Genomic DNA, 21038 nt, shown 5'->3' on the forward strand with positions numbered 1-21038 from the left:
GAGGCTCTGGTAACTGCGCAGCTGTTAGAAATTTACCCAAGTCTCCATTTTCAACAAGCATGTCTCTGAACTCGTGCTCCCACGAAACACGCACGTTAAAACCTCTCATTTTGAGAAAATTAATTTTAACCATCGTCTTTCTGTACAACCAACCAAAAGTAGTGTTTGTTAGCGGATTAAAATCGTTTTCACAATAACAAACGCTACAACCGTGAAAAAAACAACCGTTGAACTCAAAGGCTGTCGGCACTCCGTCAATTACAGCATAACCATCCACAAAATATGGGCCAACCTTGAACTCACCGGCCGTGGTTAACGCGTGTTGGATTTTAACGGGCTCTGTGTGTTCGATGTACATAAGCCATTGAATGCTGGGTGTAGAAAATCATTTTTGCTGGCGGTGGTAATTGTCATGGGGTAGCAACGCTATTGTTTCTTCCTGTAAAAACATAAGTCTGAACATGGCCATGCAGACACTAGCGATGGTCACAAACTGAAAGGGGTCGATGCACACAACGCAGGCGGCCCCTGACTCAGTCATGCGTGTCTGTCTGGTCATATTCATGACCTCGTCCCGAAACCTGATACAGCCTTCTCTTAGAATTGCCATATCCAACTGGCAGTAACGTTTCAACTCTCTCTGTAAGTTAAACACACGTCCCTTGCATTCTTCTTACCAAACCAAAAACTCGGCTTTCTTGCTCGGCAGCATGTAGTTAACGCCAAAAAGTTCTGGCGGCGGCATCGGTCCGACATAATTTTGGTTTTCTGAAGTGTTCATCAAGTGTGGAAAATGACCCTTAGCCCCAGGGAACCCCATGGCGGCCGGCAGTTTGCTTAATTTCATAGGTAGAACGTTTAAAGAATCGATAAATCTGATGTTCAGAGCTTTTACGGTCATACACATTATCTTACCACCCTGATTAATTAGTTCAACGTCCATCTTTTCAGCTAACAACTGTCTGATTACTAGGTAATTGTCATATCCCTTGCCATTGTGCGATATGAACGTATGGTTTTTAAAACGTCTATCGATAAATTTACACACAAAATCCTTTAGACAAGTTTCACCATAAAATTCCCAGCTTCATTTATTGTCAATATGAAGGGCGTGGACGTAATTTGGTATGTGAGTCCCCGTTTCTTGCATGCATTCAATGTCGAAAAAAATGTACTTGTTTGAAATTTTGGGGTTGTCCAAAGGCGGTATGTAGCAGAAATGTGTGTCAGGGGTGTCGATCACGTTGTTACAACGCGAGCACAGTTTCTCTTTACATTTGGGACTTGCGAGGTTATAAACCCCACATTTCTCACAAAAGACCCTGCGCTCACACTTACTCACACCTGTCGCCGCATTCCGAAAGTGTCTCGCCAAACACTGAAAGCTACGACAAAAGACCTTACAGGCCGGGCAATTCTGAATTTTGGCATCAATTTTGCAACACTGGGGATCTAAACAGGTTTTACAAGCTTTAACACAGGCGTGTGCGTTCTTGTGGCTATACGCCGCATGGCAGTTAGTGCAAAAATACGCCGCCCCCACAAAAGCTTTAATATTTAAAACCCCATAAAAATGCTCTTCATGCAGTAGAACAAAAAGTATTTTAGAAATTTGGTGGTGTGGGCCCCGTTGTAAAATATTTCCAATCACCCTGGTCGTGGTACAAAATTTTAATGACCACCTTTAAATGTTTTTCAAAAGCGGTAATGTCTGACAAACTAATTTTCCGATTCTCTGGAAAACCCAACTCTTTGTGCATTCGTTTAGCGCCCTGTAACATTTTCCTATCGGTACAACCTTCATTCAACAAACCGTACACACACCCGGCGAAACACAGATTACCGCCCGTGTAATGTAAATCGATAAGGTGCGCTTTTTTCTGAGCAATTACCCGGCTGTACAGAACGGATTTAAATCTTCGGCGGGCACCCCCCTGCATATTCCTAACTATCGTCACCACTAAGCGGTGGCTGTCATCGGTAAGAACCTCTGTGTGGCTCTGTAAGAGGTCCGAGATGTGGCTTAAAAAATCGGCAGCATTTAATTCTCCGGGGTGTCTCCTGCGTGAGAACAAGGGTTTGTTAAAACCACCCGCAGTCAAACGCAGCTGTACAAAATCATTCGCCCCGATGTTTGGAGAAAGTTCATCCAATATTCTCTGGACTGCACCATGCTCAGCGTCTATAGCCTGTACATACGAGGTTATTCTGTCGAGATTAACAAAACGAAATTCTTCATGGTGCTCTGTTGCTCTAAAATTATTATAAGACCTGTTATAACTACGTATACGCTCCAGGAAAACTAAGGGGTCTCTATTCGCCCCTGCACCGCCACCAACCTGATTCAGATCGTTCAGTACAACCGGTTCTCGGTTACCGACATCCTGTTCTGCTACAACAACCTCGGGCCTTAAGCTATTTTCTACCACGGCATTCTCATTGCATGGTTCGGGCGGCCCTTGGGAAATCTGATGCCGCTCTCTGAATCTTTGACGACGCAACAAACATGCTTTTGCCAGTTTAATTCTTTTATTTATGTACAAACGCTTGCTGTTGGCAAGCGCTCGGTCTTTTAAACACTTTTTAGACCGCATGTTTAGTCATTTATTGCCGGGGATTTGCACCAATGAAGCATGAAATATCATCATCATGGTCTGAAATCCTGAGCTTAGAGCGGTATCTTCTGTAGAAATTATATCTAAGAGGTTAGCGGTGAAAACCTGGATCTGTTTTGGAAACAAGGTCTGTACACCGGCTAAAACCGCTCTTAGACACTCTAAAGCTCGTTTTTTGGCCACCTCATTAGTGATCGCCGTTGATAGTGACTGTGTAATACCGCGCACTGAATCTAGCACATCACCCAACACCAAGTCTTTAGGCGCGTTATTATTTCTCTCCGCAGGCTTGACACGTCTGGCTTTGGTCAGTGTCTTAACAGCCGTCTCCGATGCAGTCACCACCTTAGGGTCCGACGTTTCCGCCACATTTGTTTCGCCGCTCGTCGATACAGCGGCTGTGTGAAAAAATAAAATACTTATTACCACGCCAATGCTCCACATCTCAAAATCAGAAAACTACACTGTGATAAAAATAAGACTTTTCAACACAACAATCAATGAAATCTAAACTGTCAAAATCAGAAAACTACGATAACTATGATAAAAACGATACACATGTGGCGCATCCTTACACAAAGGGCTGTGGGTGAATGGAACAAGTTACCCGGACATGTTGTTACACCGGTTTCCTTGACGGCGGTGGTGGCGCTAATGGGTCAAGCGGCGTGCTAACGGCTACTAGAGCGTGGTTAACGGCCTGTAGACCCTTGCACAGACCAGTCGCTTTTAACTTTAAAAGCTAAGCAGTTTTAAAATAAGGTTTTTAACACTCCCAAACAGAAAACTACGCGAAGTAGGATCTTTCAGCGAATTAACATCCTAACAAAAGAAGTAACGTTTGCCGTAAGTGGATCATAACACATCTTGACCACGCTTAAATTATTGTAACGCTTACGGCCGACAAGCACTGTGTGTAAGAGCCGGCGTACCAGAGCGGGTGACGTCACCGCCCTTCCCTGTGATAGCAGGACCACAGCTACTGGGCTGTGGAGAGATCTCTCTTTAGCTCACGGGGCTAGGTCGCTGCAGAGAGACGCGGAAGTCCCGGGTTCGAGCCTCCAGTCGGGATGGGGCTGACCAGATGCGGCAAGGGCGCCCGCTTGAGCCCCCGTTGCGTTACATTATATTAACCTTTGCTTTCTTGATTTCAGACGTTTTGAGCTCGTTGACCCAGTTAACGTGTTGGCGCGTCGCAGTTTATTTTTTGAAGGTCCGGGGTCTGCACGGAGTGGGAAAATACCATTAGTGAAAGAACTCAACACCGCAAATTACCAAAAAACGGTGGGGGTTTTTATTATAGACACGTTTAAATGGTTATGCTAAAAGAATGTTTTATATGTCTACATCCATGGGAGTGGCGTGGAGATGGTGGACTCGTACAAGTACCTGGGAGTGCACATCGACGATAGACTGGAATGGTCTAAGAACATCGAGGCCATCTATAAGAACGGACAGAGCCGACTTTACTTCTTGAGGAGGCTCAGGTCCTTCAATGTGTGTAGTAAGATGCTACACATGTTTTATCAGTCGGTGGTAGCGAGTGCCATTTTCTACGCAGTGGTGTGCTGGGGCTCTGGGATTAGAGCAGTAGATTCCAAAAGGCTGAACAAGCTCATCAGGAGAGCGAGCTCTGTCACTGGGTCTGACCTGGACCCCTTGGAGGTAGTGGCTGAGAGGAGAATGATGTCCAAACTGGAGGCCATCATGGACAACTTCTCCCATCCCCTCTATGACAGGCTTGCAGGAATGAAGAGCACGTTCAGCAATAGACTGATTCACCCACGGTGCGACAGGGAGCGCTACAGGAGGTCATTCTTGCCGTCTGCCATAAGACTGTACAACGCATCCACCTTGCGTCTTGGCAGAGGCAACAGCGACAGTGACCTGTTTCTGGACTAAACGCATATACACATATACTGCTACATCTGTTCTCTTTCTTTTTCTTTTTCTTTTTCCCGTTTACAGCCACTTTTGTGCAATATATGCCAGGGACCTGTGCAATACATTTATATTTATATTTATATCTATGGTTACATCTATATTTATATTCATACGTGTGATACGATTTTCTGTGTACTGTTCTGTTCTAGTTTCCTCTTGTGTGTCCGGACTGTGAGTAACTCTTGTATTGTATTGTATGTATTGTACTATTAGTATATAATTCGTTACACTGTGGCTGTGTTGTGTGTGTTAAGCTGCTGTTGCACTGCAATTTCCCTCACGGGATCAATAAAGTATCTATCTATCTATATAATACCGACGTCTTCTCTCAGGCGATCTGATAATATGCCCCGCACCCTCTGGTATGGCGTGAACATCTGCATGTGTCTCCACAAGGTTTTGCGGTGGGATTGTAAACCCCAAACGAGGTTTTTTAAATGTGTAGCTACTTGTCCCTTCGCCCGCGTCTGTGGAATAGACACATACGAGTTTTGGTGTGGAGTATATACCCCGGTGTCTTTAAGACTCACATGGTCGTAAAGCGTTATTCAAAACATTGTCGTAAATACTCACCAGTGTTGGGCTGTGCGGTAACTGGCCTTTTTACAGCTGTGGTTTTCGGGGCTAATGGAAATGAATGGATACACACAGTCATGACCACATTATGGAGCAACTCCCTGGTAATTCCATTATAATAATTCAATATTGTCTAGTATACAAATATTATACAACGTTTTGTAACTATAGCAAACATGAGACATGCACCGTGACAATGTAATTGTCTCACAAAAAGCCGGATATACATACCGCTGAAATTCGTGGAGTCCTGGCCTTCGTCTACCAAGTCGAGCAGTGTTAAGTCTATAAATAGAATATCTTCAGACTGTTGAAATTGATCGGCGTGATCCATTCTGACGAGTTGGGCGATAACGTGAGACTGTAAGAAATGGAATGCAGCCAAAACTTCGCCTGTTAAACCGCTGGTACTTATACACAAACCGATAAACTCTTCTAAGAAACCCCCCCACATAAAACCATTAATCTTCGGTATCGTTGGGTGTGCACGTACTGGGCTGTATAAATTAAGAAACATTTTAGAAAACGTTTTAGTCCGTTATAATGTAAAAATCTATATTATTTTAAGACATACAATGATTTCTAAATTTCATAGCTGTTAAACGTGGTGTAAATGTGCCGCGGTGTCTGTTTGATTCACCAACAGACCGCTAAGAATATTATCAAACAAAATGTTTTTTATTAACGCTATAAGAATTTATCTGTTCTTTATAGGGACGTGTTCACAAAACAAGCTTGACGTTTTGAGGTTTTATTTTTTAATAATGTTAAGAACATTTTTGCGTGAAATACATGGTGTGCTTGTAAATTAAAAAACTTAAAATGTATTTTCTGGGGAAACACAACATTTGTGTTTGCGTTGCGTGTTAATACTTTAAAACTTATAAACAGATGTGTGAATACTTTTCGCGCTCGATAAATCGGGGGGTCATCACAACCAATTGAAAAATGTCTTGTGTTATGTAGGCGTGTTACACCATTGGCGCATATTCTTAAACGCTCAGGCCTGACAGGGTCGCAGTGCGTGCTTGGAGCTGTCAGACACCGCAGAGGTGCTGAGATGGCTTCTTTGTGTGAAGAAACAACGGGGTCCACTACTCTACAAAGTGAAGAGGTAGGCGGCTAAAATATTTTTCTGATCGTGCTTGTATCGGTGCTTAGCATATTTCATTTTAATACTTGGTCTTCTTTTTAGCAAAACCCGACCCCACCCTCTACACCCTGTGACAGCGGCGGGGGTGTGACAGCTGGGGTACCAGATGTTGAAGAACTGCCGGGTGCTAGCGATGATACCACGCTACAAATGGTAAATATTAACGAAAAACCTTAGCTCACAAGCGCGTTAAATGCTCGATATTTTAGGTACAAAGCATGTCTATTTTGTTAAGCCTTCCTTTTCTTTTTCCTTTAATAGAATAAAGAGGATGTGGACGGGTTAATCTTCAGCCTACCGGCACATGTGAATGTCTCGTGTCTATGCATGTGTGTTCCCCCAAATGTTAATAAAGCTGATGCCTATGTCCCTAATGAGCCCGATGTTATGCCCCAGATTGTGAAAGCAGTAGTTTATTGCATCTTCAAACACTGTTTAAAGGGGGTCCTGGTTGATGACTGCCCGGCCTGTCTGATTGACCATCCCGGACAGCGGGGTCACACATGCCTGTCTGGCGGCTACACAGATGAAGACGTGACGTTTGCCGCTTTAGAAATTTATAAGTCTCTCAGTTTAGCCCGAATTTTATCGGCTGTTCTGTACACCGCACGGTGTCTGGGTTCGTACACCATTACAAATTACACTGAGCGGCGCATAAAACAGTTGCTTAAAAATATAATTGAGGACCGCTCCCCATACGAGCATGTACACACCACAGTTGAACAGCTGGATGGAAAATTAGTAGACGTGACTTTTGATGAGTTGCAAAAGAAACACTATTCTTATTTTTACAGACGCAAAAAAAAAGATCTATGTAAAATGTGAATACAGATTTCACTCTGTTTTACAGACCCGGGTGTGCCATCGTCCGAAGAAAGAAGAATTTCGAATGTATACGTCTGAATTCTTACTAAGAGTGCTTTACACACTTCTCTCTACAAAGCTTGATATGCAAAACAAAGAGTCGAATGCTAATGTCCTTAAATTTGTTAAAGAGATAGAGGTGTATGTCAAGAACTTGAGTGAAATTATTGTGGATCTGATGTTTTCAGATCAGAAAAGGAAGCCTGGGGGGTTCTAGTGTGTATTCCAAAATACAGCGTGTTTTGCACAGAACCTGTGGTAACACCATCCCGCTGATTACGCAGGCAAATTTTTTTGTCCTGCTAGATCGGATCGCCCAGTGTGGTTCGCATGGCTTTAGACACGGGGAGCGGAAGGGGGTTATGAATGCTTTTTCAGATAACGCAAAGTTTCTCAGCAATGTTGGGGTGGTGGTTACGTGTAGCGAACTAATTTTCCGCACCAACATTTAATTGTTGAATGCAAACAGGAGCTGGTAACGCATGTGTGCTGTGTTGTTTCACTGATTGAAAACCCCCTGTTGAAATAAAGCGGTTCACATTTCACATACTTGCAAACTGGAGTCTGTAACTTGTGTAAAAAGTGCTGCTGCGTTGTTTCACTGTTTGAAAACCCCCTGTTGAAATAAAGCGGTTCACATTTCACATGGTGTTTGTCCTGCAAATTCTTTCCGTGAGACTTTACGCAGTCAGTGTGTGTGTGTGCTTACACCCCTGCTGCTTTGGAGACACGGCTTGTGCAGCGTATAAGCAGCCTGGCCAGAGAACCACTCGGCCGCGGCTGGCGCCGCTCACACCCCGGGATCTCGCGGCCCGCAACAGACCACCTGCGCCGCTGTAACTGCCCGATTTCCTAGGGTTATAATAGAGCGCACTCAACCCCGCGGCAGACATGGTCCCCTTCCAAACCAATACACACTTGCACACACCTAAAGCGAGGGATGCACCATCTTGGGGCTTTGGGACCCCGAGGCGCCGGGGCGACTGGCCGGTGGGGGTTCCGACCCACACCGTTGGCTCCTGAGGGGGCGGGACATGCACAAATAACAACACGCCATTGGATGGCTGGGGGGCGGGGCAACCAAACACCGCGGACGACCATTGGATGGAAAAGGGGGCGTGGTACCTGTCAAAAGTTTGACGAAAGGTGTCGCTTTATACTACTCACAAGCACCCGTGTCTCGCCAAAGCTGACAAATAAACAGACGGACAAGCCGCACTGCACGTGTGAACAGGGGAATGAGCGAGCGCGCGGGGATAGGGCGCCTCCTGCGCTTAAAAGCTTACAGCACCTGGTATTCCCAGGCGGTCTCCCATCCAAGTACTAACCAGGCCCATCCCTGTTTAACTTCCGAGATCAGACGAGATCAGGCGTGCTCAAGGGGCTGTGGCCGTAAGTAAGAGCAAGGCACGCTGGCACCCTTCTTATTGAGAGGACAGCTCCGTCACCTCTTTTACGATGCTGCTTTTTTTCCCTTGCGTTTTTCTCTTCTTCCCACGTTCTCTCTCTTCACTGCCTTCGTCCCCGCTCTATTTCACTTCAGCCTTTCACTCTTGCTTCCTTCCAATGAGGACGGAGCTGCGGGAGAAAGGGCGCTATAGAGGATCGCTGTGGAGAGCTGCTGCTGTGCTCTGACATCTGAGCTCTGTGGAAAACGATCTCAATACAATTCTGAAAAACGCGATTCCCCGAATGCCAGCCGAACAAGTCTCCACAGCCGAAGCGCTGTGTCTCTTTTCAGCTGGCGATAAACCTTTCCTCAATCCTTTGCGGACTTGTAAAACTGTTCCTGATCAGAATAAAAAACGCTCACGCTAATAAACAATCACCCGTGTCTCGCCAAAGCTGACAAACAGACGGACAAGCCGCACTGCACGTGTGAACAGGGGAATGAGCGAGCTAGCGGGGATAGGGCGCCTCCTGCACTTAAAAGCTTACAGCACCTGGTATTCCCAGGCGGTCTCCCATCCAACTACTAACCAGGCCCATCCCTGTTTAGCTTCCAAGATCAGGCGTGCTCAAGGGGGTGTGGCCGTAAGCGCGAGCAAGGCTCTCTGGCACCCTTCTTATTTAAAGGACAGCTCCGTCACCTCTTTTACGACGCTGCTTTTTTTCCCTTGCGTTTTTCTCTTCTTCCCACGTTCTCTCTCTTCACTGCCTTCGTCCCCGCTCTATTTCACTTCAGCCTTTCACTCTTGCTTCCTTCCAATGAGGACGGAGCTGCGGGAGAAAAGGCGCTATAGAGGATCGCTGTGGAGAGCTGCTGCTGTGCTTTGACATCTGAGCTCTGTGGAAAACGATCTCAATACAATTCTGAAAAACGCGACTCTTCGAACGCCAGCCGAACAAGTCTCCACAGCCGAAGCGCTGTGTCTCTTTTCAGCTGGCGATAAACCTTTCCTCGATCCTTTGCGGACTTGTTAAACTGTTCCTGATCAGAATAAAAAACGCTCACGCTAATACACAAGCACCCGTGTCTCGCCAAAGCTGACAAATAAACAGACGGACAAGCCGCACTGCACGTGTGAACAGGGGAATGAGCGAGCGAGTGGGGATAGGGCGCCTCCTTTGCTTAAAAGCTTACAGCACCTGGTATTCCCAGGCGGTCTCCCATCCAAGTACTAACCAGGCCCATCCCTGTTTAGATTCCGAGATCAGACGTGCTCAAGGGGGTGTGGCCATAAGCGAGAGCAAGGCTCGCTGGCACCCTTCTTATTGAGAGGACAGCTCCGTCACCTCTTTTACGACGCTGCTTTTTTTCCCTTGCGTTTTTCTCTTCTTCCCACGTTCTCTCTCTTCACTGCCTTCGTCCCCGCTCTATTTCACTTCAGCCTTTCACTCTTGCTTCCTTCCAATGAGGACGGAGCTGCGGGAGAAAGGGCGCTATAGAGGATCGCTGTGGAGAGCTGCTGCTGTGCTTTGACATCTGAGCTCTGTGGAAAACGATCTCAATACAATTCTGAAAAACGCGACTCTCCGAACGCCAGCCGAACAAGTCTCCACAGCCGAAGCGCTGTGTCTCTTTTCAGCTGGCGATAAACCTTTCCTCGATCCTTTACGGACTTGTTAAACTGTTCCTGATCAGAATAAAAAACGCTCACGCTAATACACAAGCACCCGTGTCTCGCCAAAGCTGACAAATAAACAGACGGACAAGCAGCACTGCACGTGTGAACAGGGGAATGAGCGAGCTAGCGGGGATAGGGCGCCTCCTGCACTTAAAAGCTTACAGCACCTGGTATTCCCAGGCGGTCTCCCATCCAAGTACTAACCAGGCCCATCCCCGTTTAGCTTCCGAGATCAGACGAGATCAGGCGTGCTCAAGGGGGTGTGGCCGTAAGCGAGAGCAAGGCTCGCTGGCACCCTTCTTATTGAGAGGACAGCTCCGTCACCTCTTTTACGACGCTGCTTTTTTTCCCTTGCGTTTTTCTCTTCTTCCCACGTTCTCTCTCTTCACTGCCTTCGTCCCCGCTCTATTTCACTTCAACCTTTCACTCTTGCTTCCTTCCAATGAGGACGGAGCTGCGGGAGAAAGGGCGCTATAGAGGATCGCTGTGGAGAGCTGCTGCTGTGCTTTGACATCTGAGCTCTGTGGAAAACGATCTCAATACAATTCTGAAAAACGCGACTCTCCGAACGCCAGCCGAACAAGTCTCCACAGCCGAAGCGCTGTGTCTCTTTTCAGCTGGCGATAAACCTTTCCTCGATCCTTTGCGGACTTGTAAAACTGTTCCTGATCAGAATAAAAAACGCTCACGCTAATACACAAGCACCCGTGTCTCGCCAAAGCTGACAAATAAACAGACGGGCAAGCCGCACTGCACGTGTGAACAGGGGAATGAGCGAGCGAGCGGGGATAGGGCGCCTCCTGCGCTTAAAAGCTTACAGCACCTGGTATTCCCAGGCGGTCTCCCATCCAAGTACTAACCAGGCCCATCCCTGTTTAGCTTCCAAGATCAGACGAGATCAGGCGTGCTCAAGGGGGTGTGGCCGTAAGCGAGCGCAAGGCTCGCTGGCACCCTTCTTATTGAGAGGACAGCTCCGTCACCTCTTTTACGACGCTGCTTTTTTTCTCTTGCGTTTTTCTCTTCTTCCCACGTTCTCTCTCTTCACTGCCTTCGTCCCCGCTCTATTTCACTTCAGCCTTTCACTCTTGCTTCCTTCCAATGAGGACGGAGCTGTGGGAGAAAGGGCGCTATAGAGGATCGCTGTGGAGAGCTGCTGCTGTGCTTTGACATCTGAGCTCTGTGGAAAACGATCTCAATACAATTCTGAAAAACGCGACTCTCCGAACGCCAGCCGAACAAGTCTCCACAGCCGAAGCGCTGTGTCTCTTTTCAGCTGGCGATAAACCTTTCCTCGATCCTTTGCGGACTTGTTAAACTGTTCCTGATCAGAATAAAAAACGCTCACGCTAATACACAAGCACCCGTGTCTCGCCAAAGCTGACAAATAAACAGACGGACAAGCCGCACTGCACGTGTGAACAGGGGAATGAGCGAGCGAGCGGGGATAGGGCGCCTCCTGCGCTTAAAAGCTTACAGCACCTGGTATTCCCAGGCGGTCTCCCATCCAAGTACTAACCAGGCCCATCCCTGTTTAGCTTCCGAGATCAGACGAGATCAGGCGTGCTCAAGGGGGTGTGGCCGTAAGCAAGAGAAAGGCTCACTGGCACCCTTCTTATTGAGAGGACAGCTCCGTCACCTCTTTTACGACGCTGCTTTTTTTCTCTTGCGTTTTTCTCTTCTTCCCACGTTCTCTCTCTTCACTGCCTTCGTCCCCGCTCTATTTCACTTCAGCCTTTCACTCTTGCTTCCTTCCAATGAGGACGGAGCTGCGGGAGAAAGGGCGCTATAGAGGATCGCTGTCGGAGAGCTGCTGCTGTGCTTTGACATCTGAGCTCTGTGGAAAACGATCTCAATACAATTCTGAAAAACGCGACTCTCCGAACGCCAGCCGAACAAGTCTCCACAGCCGAAGCGCTGTGTCTCTTTTCAGCTGGCGATAAACCTTTCCTCGATCCTTTGCGGACTTGTAAAACTGTTCCTGATCAGAATAAAAAACGCTCACGCTAATACACAAGCACCCGTGTCTCGCCAAAGCTGACAAATAAACAGACGGACAAGCCGCACTGCACGTGTGAACAGGGGAATGAGCGAGCGAGCGGGATAGGGCGCCTCCTGCGCTTAAAAGCTTACAGCACCTGGTATTCCCAGGCGGTCTCCCATCCAAGTACTAACCAGGCCCATCCCTGTTTAGCTTCCGAGATCAGACGAGATCAGGCGTGCTCAAGGGGGTGTGGCCATAAGCAAGAGCAAGGTTCGCTGGCACCCTTCTTATTGAGAGGACAGCTCCGTCACCTCTTTTACGACGCTGCTTTTTTTCCCTTGCGTTTTTCTCTTCTTCCCACGTTCTCTCTCTTCACTGCCTTCGTCCCCGCTCTATTTCACTTCAGCCTTTCACTCTTGCTTCCTTCCAATGAGGACGGAGCTGCGGGAGAAAGGGCGCTATAGAGGATCGCTGTGGAGAGCTGCTGCTGTGCTTTGACATCTGAGCTCTGTGGAAAACGATCTCAATACAATTCTGAAAAACGCGACTCTCCGAACGCCAGCCGAACAAGTCTCCACAGCCGAAGCGCTGTGTCTCTTTTCAGCTGGCGATAAACCTTTCCTCGATCCTTTGCGGACTTGTAAAACTGTTCCTGATCAGAATAAAAAACGCTCACGCTAATACACAAGCACCCGTGTCTCGCCAAAGCTGACAAATAAACAGACGGACAAGCCGCACTGCACGTGTGAACAGGGGAATGAGCGAGCGAGCGGGGATAGGGCGCCTCCTGCGCTTAAAAGCTTACAGCACCTGGTATTCCCAGGCGGTCTCCCATCCAAGTACTAACCAGGCCCATCCCTGTTTAGCTTCCGAGATCAGATGAGATCAGGCGTGCTCAAGGGGGTGTGGCCGTAAGCGAGAGCAAGGTTCGCTGGCACCCTTCTTATTGAGAGGACAGCTCCGTCACCTCTTTTACGACGCTGCTTTTTTTCCCTTGCGTTTTTCTCTTCTTCCCACGTTCTCTCTCTTCACTGCCTTCGTCCCCACTCTATTTCACTTCAGCCTTTCACTTTTGCTTCCTTCCAATGAGGACGGAGCTGCGGGAGAAAGGGCGCTATAGAGGATCGCTGTGGAGAGCTGCTGCTGTGCTTTGACATCTGAGCTCTGTGGAAAACGATCTCAATACAATTCTGAAAAACGCGACTCTCCGAACGCCAGCCGAACAAGTCTCCACAGCCGAAGCGCTGTGTCTCTTTTCAGCTGGCGATAAACCTTTCCTCGATCCTTTGCGGACTTGTTAAACTGTTCCTGATCAGAATAAAAAACGCTCACGCTAATACACAAGCACCCGTGTCTCGCCAAAGCTGACAAATAAACAGACGGACAAGCCGCACTGCACGTGTGAACAGGGGAATGAGCGAGCGAGCGGGGATAGGGCGCCTCCTGCGCTTAAAAGCTTACAGCACCTGGTATTCCCAGGCGGTCTGCCATCCAAGTACTAACCAGGCCAATCCCTGTTTAGCTTCCGAGATCAGGCGTGCTCAAGTGGGTGTGGCCGTAAGCGAGAGCAAGGCTCGCTGGCACCCTTCTTATTGAGAGGACAGCTCCGTCACCTCTTTAACGACGCTGCTTTTTTTCCCTTGCGTTTTTCTCTTCTTTCCACGTTCTCTCTCTTCACTGCCTTCGTCCCCGCTCTATTTCACTTCAGCCTTTCACTCTTGCTTCCTTCCAATGAGGACGGAGCTGCGGGAGAAAGGGCGCTATAGAGGATCGCTGTGGAGAGCTGCTGCTGTGCTTTGACATCTGAGCTCTGTGGAAAACGATCTCAATACAATTCTGAAAAACGCGACTCTCCGAACGCCAGCCGAACAAGTCTCCACAGCCGAAGCGCTGTCTCTTTTCACCTGGCGATAAACCTTTCCTCGATCATTTGCGGACTTGTTAAACTGTTCCTGATCAGAATAAAAAACGCTCACGCTAATACACAAGCACCCGTGTCTCGCCAAAGCTGACAAATAAACAGACGGACAAGCAGCACTGCACGTGTGAACAGGGGAATGAGCGAGCGAGCGGGGATAGTGCGCCTCCTGCGCTTAAAAGCTTACAGCACCTGGTATTCCCAGGCGGTCTGCCATCCAAGTACTAACCAGGCCCATCCCTGTTTAGCTTCCGAGATCAGACGAGATCAGGCATGCTCAAGGGGGTGTGGCCGTAAGCGAGAGCAAGGTTCGCTGGCACCCTTCTTATTGAGAGGACAGCTCCGTCACCTCTTTTACGACGCTGCTCTTTTTCCCTTGCGTTTTTCTCTTCTTCCCACGTTCTCTCTCTTCACTGCCTTCGTCCCCGCTCTATTTCACTTCAGCCTTTCACTCTTGCTTCCTTCCAATAAGGACGGAGCTGCGGGAGAAAGGGCGCTATAGAGGATCGCTGTGGAGAGCTGCTGCTGTGCTTTGACATCTGAGCTCTGTGGAAAACGATCTCAATACAATTCTGAAAAACGCGACTCTCCGAACGCCAGCCGAACAAGTCTCCACAGCCGAAGCGCTGTGTCTCTTTTCAGCTGGCGATAAACCTTTCCTCGATCCTTTACGGACTTGTTAAACTGTTCCTGATCAGAATAAAAAACGCTCACGCTAATATACAAGCACCCGTGTCTCGCCAAAGCTGACAAATAAACAGACGGACAAGCCGCACTGCACGTGTGAACAGGGGAATGAGCGAGCTAGCGGGGATAGGGCGCCTCCTGCACTTAAAAGCTTGCAGCACCTGGTATTCCCAGGCGGTCTCCCATCCAAGTACTAAACAGGCCCATCCCCGTTTAGCTTCCGAGATCAGACGAGATCAGGCGTGCTCAAAGGGGTGTGGCCGCAAGCGAGAGCAAGGCTCGCTGGCACCCTTCTTATTGAGAGGACATCTCCGTCACCTCTTTTACGACGCTGCTTTTTTTCCCTTGCGTTTTTCTCTTCTTCCCACGTTCTCTCTCTTCACTGCCTTCGTCCCCGCTCTATTTCACTTCAGCCTTTCACTCTTGCTTCCTTCCAATGAGGACGGAGCTGCGGGAGAAAGGGCGCTATAGAGGATCGCTGTGGAGAGCTGCTGCTGTGCTTTGATATCTGAGCTCTGTGGAAAACGATCTCAATACAATTCTGAAAAACGCGACTCTCCGAACGCCAGCCGAACAAGTCTCCACAGCCGAAGCGCTGTGTCTCTTTTCAGCTGGCGATAAACCTTTCCTCGATCCTTTGCGGACTTGTAAAACTGTTCCTGATCAGAATAAAAAACGCTCACGCTAATACACAAGCACCCGTGTCTCGCCAAAGCTGAGAAATAAACAGACGGACAAGCCGCACTGCACGTGTGAACAGGGAATGAGCGAGCGAGCGGGGATAGGGCGCCTCCTGCGCTTAAAAGCTTACAGCACCTGGTATTCCCAGGCGGTTTCCCATCCAAGTACTAACCAGGCCCATCCCTGTTTAGCTTCTGAGATCAGACGAGATCAGGCGTGCTCAAGGGGGTGTGGCCGTAAGCGAGAGCAATGCTCGCTGGCACCCTTCTTAATGAAAGGACAGCTCCGTCACCTCTTTTACGACGCTGCTTTTTTTCCCTTGCGTTTTTCTCTTCTTCCCACGTTCTCTCTCTTCACTGCCTTCGTCCCCGCTCTATTTCACTTCAGCCTTTCACTCTTGCTTCCTTCCAATGAGGACGGAGCTGCGGGAGAAAGGGCGCTATAGAGGATCGCTGTGGAGAGCTGCTGCTGTGCTTTGACATCTGAGCTCTGTGGAAAACGATCTCAATACAATTCTGAAAAACGCGACTCTCCGAACGCCAGCCGAACAAGTCTCCACAGCCGAAGCGCTGTGTCTCTTTTCAGCTGGCGATAAACCTTTCCTCGATCCTTTGCGGACTTGTAAAACTGTTCCTGATCAGAATAAAAAACGCTCACGCTAATACACAAGCACCCGTGTCTCGCCAAAGCTGACAAATAAACAGACGGACAAGCCGCACTGCACGTGTGAACAGGGGAATGAGCGAGCGAGCGGGGATAGGGCGCCTCCTGCGCTTAAAAGCTTACAGCACCTGGTATTCCCAGGCGGTCTCCCATCCAAGTACTAACCAGGCCCATCCCCGTTTAGCTTCCGAGATCAGACGAGATCAGGCGTGCTCAAGGGGGTGTGGCCGTAAGCGAGAGCAATGCTCGCTGGCACCCTTCTTATTGAGAGGACAGCTCCGTCACCTCTTTTACGACGCTGCTTTTTTTCCCTTGCGTTTTTCTCTTCTTCCCACGTTCTCTCTCTTCACTGCCTTCGTCCCCGCTCTATTTCACTTCAGCCTTTCACTCTTGCTTCCTTCCAATGAGGACGGAGCTGCGGGAGAAAGGGCGCTATAGAGGATTGCTGTGGAGAGCTGCTGCTGTGCTTTGACATCTGAGCTCTGTGGAAAACGATCTCAATACAATTCTGAAAAACGCGACTCTCCGAACGCCAGCCGAACAAGTCTCCACAGCCGAAGCGCTGTGTCTCTTTTCAGCTGGCGATAAACCTTTCCTCGATCCTTTGCGGACTTGTAAAACTGTTCCTGATCAGAATAAAAAACGCTCACGCTAATACACAAGCACCCGTGTCTCGCCAAAGCTGAGAAATAAACAGACGGACAAGCCACACTGCACGTGTGAACAGGGGAATGAGCGAGCGAGCGGGGATAGGGCGCCTCCTGTGCTTAAAAGCTTACAGCACCTGGTATTCCCAGGCGGTCTCCCATCCAAGTACTAACCAGGCCCATCCCTGTTTAGCTTCCGAGATCAGACGAGATCAGGCGTGCTCAAGGGGGTGTGGCCATAAGCAAGAGCAATGCTCGCTGGCACCCTTCTTATTGAGAGGACAGCTCCGTCACCTCTTTTACGACGCTGCTTTTTTTCCCTTGCGTTTTTCTCTTCTTCCCACGTTCTCTCTCTTCACTGCCTTCGTCCCCGCTCTATTTCACTTCAGCCTTTCACTTTTGCTTCCTTCCAATGAGGACGGAGCTGCGGGAGAAAGGGCGCTATAGAGGATCACTGTGGAGAGCTGCTGCTGTGCTTTGACATCTGAGCTCTGTGGAAAACGATCTCAATACAATTCTGAAAAACGCGACTCTCCGAACGCCAGCCGAACAAGTCTCCACAGCCGAAGCGCTGTGTCTCTTTTCAGCTGGCGATAAACCTTTCCTCGATCCTTTGCGGACTTGTTAAACTGTTCCTGATCAGAATAAAAAACGCTCACGCTAATACACAAGCACCCGTGTCTCGCCAAAGCTGACAAATAAACAGACGGACAAGCCGCACTGCACGTGTGAACAGGGGAATGAGCGAGCGAGCGGGGATAGGGCGCCTCCTGCGCTTAAAAGCTTACAGCACCTGGTATTCCCAGGCGGTCTCCCATCCAAGTACTAACCAGGCCCATCCCTGTTTAGCTTCCGAGATCAGACGAGATCAGGCGTGCTCAAGGGGGTGTGGCCATAAGCGAGAGCAAGGCTCGCTGGCACCCTTCTTATTGAGAGGACATCTCCGTCACCTCTTTTACGACGCTGCTTTTTTTCCCTTGCGTTTTTCTCTTCTTCCCACGTTCTCTCTCTTCACTGCCTTCGTCCCCGCTCTATTTCACTTCAGCCTTTCACTCTTGCTTCCTTCCAATGAGGACGGAGCTGCGGGAGAAAGGGCGCTATAGAGGATCGCTGTGGAGAGCTGCTGCTGTGCTTTGACATCTGAGCTCTGTGGAAAACGATCTCAATACAATTCTGAAAAACGCGACTCTACGAACGCCAGCCGAACAAGTCTCCACAGCCGAAGCGCTGTGTCTCTTTTCAGCTGGCGATAAACCTTTCCTCGATCCTTTGCGGACTTGTTAAACTGTTCCTGATCAGAATAAAAAACGCTCACGCTAATACACAAGCACCCGTGTCTCGCCAAAGCTGAGAAATAAACAGACGGACAAGCCGCACTGCACGTGTGAACAGGGGAATGAGCGAGCGAGCGGGGATAGGGCGCCTCCTGCGCTTAAAAGCTTACAGCACCTGGTATTCCCAGGCGGTCTCCCATCCAAGTACTAACCAGGCCCATCCCTGTTTAACTTCCGAGATCAGACGAGATCAGGCGTGCTCAAGGGGGTGTGGCCGTAAGCAAGAGCAATGCTCGCTGGCACCCTTCTTATTGAGAGGACAGCTCCGTCACCTCTTTTAAGACGCTGCTTTTTTTCCCTTGCGTTTTTCTCTTCTTCCCACGTTCTCTCTCTTCACTGCCTTCGTCCCCGCTCTATTTCACTTCAGCCTTTCACTTTTGCTTCCTTCCAATGAGGACGGAGCTGCGGGAGAAAGGGCGCTATAGAGGATCGCTGTGGAGAGCTGCTGCTGTGCTTTGACATCTGAGCTCTGTGGAAAACGATCTCAATACAATTCTGAAAAACGCGACTCTCCGAACGCCAGCCGAACAAATCTCCACAGCCGAAGCGCTGTGTCTCTTTTCAGCTGACGATAAACCTTTCCTCGATCCTTTGCGGACTTGTAAAACTGTTCCTGATCAGAATAAAAAACGCTCACGCTAATACACAAGCACCCGTGTCTCGCCAAAGCTGACAAATAAACAGAAGGACAAGCCGCACTGCACGTGTGAACAGGGGAATGAGCGAGCGAGCGGGGATAGGGCGCCTCCTGCGCTTAAAAGCTTACAGCACCTGGTATTCCCAGGCGGTCTCCCATTCAAGTACTAACCAGGCCCATCCCTGTTTAGCTTCCGAGATTAGACGAGATCAGGCGTGCTCAAGGGGGTGTGGCCATAAGCGAGAGCAAGGCTCGCTGGCACCCTTCTTATTGAGAGGACAGCTCCGTCACCTCTTTTACGACGCTGCTTTTTTTCCCTTGCGTTTTTCTCTTCTTCCCACGTTCTCTCTCTTCACTGCCTTCGTCCCCGCTCTATTTCACTTCAGCCTTTCACTCTTGCTTCCTTCCAATGAGGACGGAGCTGCGGGAGAAAGGGCGCTATAGAGGATCGCTGTGGAGAGCTGCTGCTGTGCTTTGACATCTGAGCTCTGTGGAAAACGATCTCAATACAATTCTGAAAAACGCGACTCTCCGAACGCCAGCCGAACAAGTCTCCACAGCCGAAGCGCTGTGTCTCTTTTCAGCTGGCGATAAACCTTTCCTCGATCCTTTGCGGACTTGTAAAACTGTTCCTGATCAGAATAAAAAACGCTCACGCTAATACACAAGCACCCGTGTCTCGCCAAAGCTGACAAATAAACAGACGGACAAGCCGCACTGCACGTGTGAACAGGGGAATGAGCGAGCGAGCGGGGATAGGGCGCCTCCTGCGCTTAAAAGCTTACAGCACCTGGTATTCCCAGGCGGTCTCCCATCCAAGTACTAACCAGGCCCATCCCTGTTTAGCTTCTGAGATCAGACGAGATCAGGCGTGCTCAAGGGGGTGTGGCCGTAAGCAAGAGCAAGGTTCGCTGGCACCATTCTTATTGAGAGGACAGCTCCGTCACCTCTTTTACGACGCTGCTTTTTTTCCCTTGCGTTTTTCTCTTCTTCCCACGTTCTCTCTCTTCACTGCCTTCGTCCCCGCTCTATTTCACTTCAGCCTTTCACTCTTGCTTCCTTCCAATGAGGACGGAGCTGCGGGAGAAAGGGCGCTATAGAGGATCGCTGTGGAGAGCTGCTGCTGTGCTTTGACATCTGAGCTCTGTGGAAAACGATCTCAATACAATTCTGAAAAACGCGACTCTCCGAACGCCAGCCGAACAAGTCTCCACAGCCGAAGCGCTGTGTCTCTTTTCAGCTGGCGATAAACCTTTCCTCGATCCTTTGCGGACTTGTTAAACTGTTCCTGATCAGAATAAAAAACGCTCACGCTAATACACAAGCACCCGTGTCTCGCCAAAGCTGACAAATAAACAGACGGACAAGCCGCACTGCACGTGTGAACAGGGGAATGAGCGAGCGAGCGGGGATAGGGCGCCTCCTGCGCTTAAAAGCTTACAGCACCTGGTATTCCCAGGCGGTCTCCCATCCAAGTACTAACCAGGCCCATCCCTGTTTAGCTTCCGAGATCAGACGAGATCAGGCGTGCTCAAGGGGGTGTGGCCGTAAGTGAGAGCAAGGCTCGCTGGCACCCTTCTTATTGAGAGGACAGCTCCGTCACCTCTTTTACGACGCTGCTTTTTTTCCCTTGCGTTTTTCTCTTCTTCCCACGTTCTCTCTCTTCACTGCCTTCGTCCCCGCTCTATTTCACTTCAGCCTTTCACTCTTGCTTCCTTCCAATGAGGACGGAGCTGCGGGAGAAAGGGCGCTATAGAGGATCGCTGTGGAAAGCTGCTGCTGTGCTTTGACATCTGAGCTCTGTGGAAAACGATCTCAATACAATTCTGAAAAACGCGACTCTCCGAACGCCAGCCGAACAAGTCTCCACAGCCGAAGCGCTGTGTCTCTTTTCAGCTGGCGATAAACCTTTCCTCGATCCTTTGCGGACTTGTAAAAGTGTTCCTGATCAGAATAAAAAACGCTCACGCTAATACACAAGCACCCGTGTCTCGCCAAAGCTGACAAATAAACAGACGGACAAGCCGCACTGCACGTGTGAACAGGGGAATGAGCGAGCGAGCGGGGATAGGGCGCCTCCTGCGCTTAAAAGCTTACAGCACCTGGTATTCCCAGGCGGTCTTCCATCCAAGTACTAACCAGGCCCATCCCTGTTTAGCTTCCGAGATCAGACGAGATCAGGCGTGCTCAAGGGGGTGTGGCCGTAAGCGAGAGCAAGGTTCGCTGGCACCCTTCTTATTGAGAGGACAGCTCCGTCACCTCTTTTACGA

At 49.2% G+C, this 21038-nt stretch overlaps 1 long non-coding RNA gene, 11 other non-coding genes and 8 pseudogenes across 13 annotated transcripts; 1 reads left to right on the forward strand and 19 right to left on the reverse strand.

Moving 5' to 3' along the window:
• Positions 1-4883: 4883 nt before the first annotated feature.
• On the forward strand, positions 4884-7697 carry LOC148670469 (uncharacterized). 2 transcript variants are annotated; one of them, XR_015936949.1, is made up of 4 exons: positions 4884-5239; positions 6102-6249; positions 6331-6441; positions 6550-6679. It is a non-coding gene; the product is annotated as an uncharacterized LOC148670469 (long non-coding RNA). The 2 variants fall into 2 exon arrangements; XR_015936948.1 differs by lacking the exon at positions 6550-6679 and adding an exon at positions 7139-7697 and having other exon boundaries at positions 4887-5239.
• A 734-nt stretch (positions 7698-8431) lies between these two features.
• On the reverse strand, positions 8432-8550 carry LOC148670470 (5S ribosomal RNA; annotated as a pseudogene).
• A 533-nt stretch (positions 8551-9083) lies between these two features.
• LOC148670471 (5S ribosomal RNA) lies at positions 9084-9192 on the reverse strand (annotated as a pseudogene).
• Positions 9193-9729: 537 nt separating this feature from the next.
• LOC148670472 (5S ribosomal RNA) lies at positions 9730-9838 on the reverse strand (annotated as a pseudogene).
• A 537-nt stretch (positions 9839-10375) lies between these two features.
• Positions 10376-10494, reverse strand: LOC148670473 (5S ribosomal RNA). Its single transcript, XR_015938155.1, has one exon. It is a non-coding gene; the product is annotated as a 5S ribosomal RNA (ribosomal RNA).
• A 537-nt stretch (positions 10495-11031) lies between these two features.
• On the reverse strand, positions 11032-11150 carry LOC148670474 (5S ribosomal RNA; annotated as a pseudogene).
• A 537-nt stretch (positions 11151-11687) lies between these two features.
• Positions 11688-11806, reverse strand: LOC148670475 (5S ribosomal RNA). The gene has a single exon (XR_015937806.1). It is a non-coding gene; the product is annotated as a 5S ribosomal RNA (ribosomal RNA).
• A 537-nt stretch (positions 11807-12343) lies between these two features.
• On the reverse strand, positions 12344-12462 carry LOC148670476 (5S ribosomal RNA). The gene has a single exon (XR_015938313.1). It is a non-coding gene; the product is annotated as a 5S ribosomal RNA (ribosomal RNA).
• A 537-nt stretch (positions 12463-12999) lies between these two features.
• On the reverse strand, positions 13000-13118 carry LOC148670477 (5S ribosomal RNA). Its single transcript, XR_015939133.1, has one exon. It is a non-coding gene; the product is annotated as a 5S ribosomal RNA (ribosomal RNA).
• A 1181-nt stretch (positions 13119-14299) lies between these two features.
• LOC148670478 (5S ribosomal RNA) lies at positions 14300-14418 on the reverse strand (annotated as a pseudogene).
• A 537-nt stretch (positions 14419-14955) lies between these two features.
• Positions 14956-15074, reverse strand: LOC148670479 (5S ribosomal RNA; annotated as a pseudogene).
• A 536-nt stretch (positions 15075-15610) lies between these two features.
• Positions 15611-15729, reverse strand: LOC148670480 (5S ribosomal RNA). The gene has a single exon (XR_015937211.1). It is a non-coding gene; the product is annotated as a 5S ribosomal RNA (ribosomal RNA).
• Positions 15730-16266: 537 nt separating this feature from the next.
• Positions 16267-16385, reverse strand: LOC148670481 (5S ribosomal RNA). The gene has a single exon (XR_015938156.1). It is a non-coding gene; the product is annotated as a 5S ribosomal RNA (ribosomal RNA).
• Positions 16386-16922: 537 nt separating this feature from the next.
• Positions 16923-17041, reverse strand: LOC148670482 (5S ribosomal RNA). Its single transcript, XR_015938314.1, has one exon. It is a non-coding gene; the product is annotated as a 5S ribosomal RNA (ribosomal RNA).
• Positions 17042-17578: 537 nt separating this feature from the next.
• On the reverse strand, positions 17579-17697 carry LOC148670483 (5S ribosomal RNA). The gene has a single exon (XR_015938315.1). It is a non-coding gene; the product is annotated as a 5S ribosomal RNA (ribosomal RNA).
• A 537-nt stretch (positions 17698-18234) lies between these two features.
• LOC148670484 (5S ribosomal RNA) lies at positions 18235-18353 on the reverse strand. Its single transcript, XR_015938789.1, has one exon. It is a non-coding gene; the product is annotated as a 5S ribosomal RNA (ribosomal RNA).
• A 537-nt stretch (positions 18354-18890) lies between these two features.
• On the reverse strand, positions 18891-19009 carry LOC148670485 (5S ribosomal RNA; annotated as a pseudogene).
• Positions 19010-19546: 537 nt separating this feature from the next.
• Positions 19547-19665, reverse strand: LOC148670486 (5S ribosomal RNA). The gene has a single exon (XR_015938803.1). It is a non-coding gene; the product is annotated as a 5S ribosomal RNA (ribosomal RNA).
• A 537-nt stretch (positions 19666-20202) lies between these two features.
• On the reverse strand, positions 20203-20321 carry LOC148670487 (5S ribosomal RNA; annotated as a pseudogene).
• Positions 20322-20858: 537 nt separating this feature from the next.
• LOC148670488 (5S ribosomal RNA) lies at positions 20859-20977 on the reverse strand. The gene has a single exon (XR_015938642.1). It is a non-coding gene; the product is annotated as a 5S ribosomal RNA (ribosomal RNA).
• Positions 20978-21038: the final 61 nt, after the last annotated feature.

The sequence above is a fragment of the Lepisosteus platostomus genome, chromosome 5 (genome assembly GCF_059453375.1).
Source record: "Lepisosteus platostomus isolate fLepPlt1 chromosome 5, fLepPlt1.hap1, whole genome shotgun sequence".
In the NCBI taxonomy this organism is placed as follows: Eukaryota; Metazoa; Chordata; class Actinopteri; order Semionotiformes; family Lepisosteidae; genus Lepisosteus; species Lepisosteus platostomus.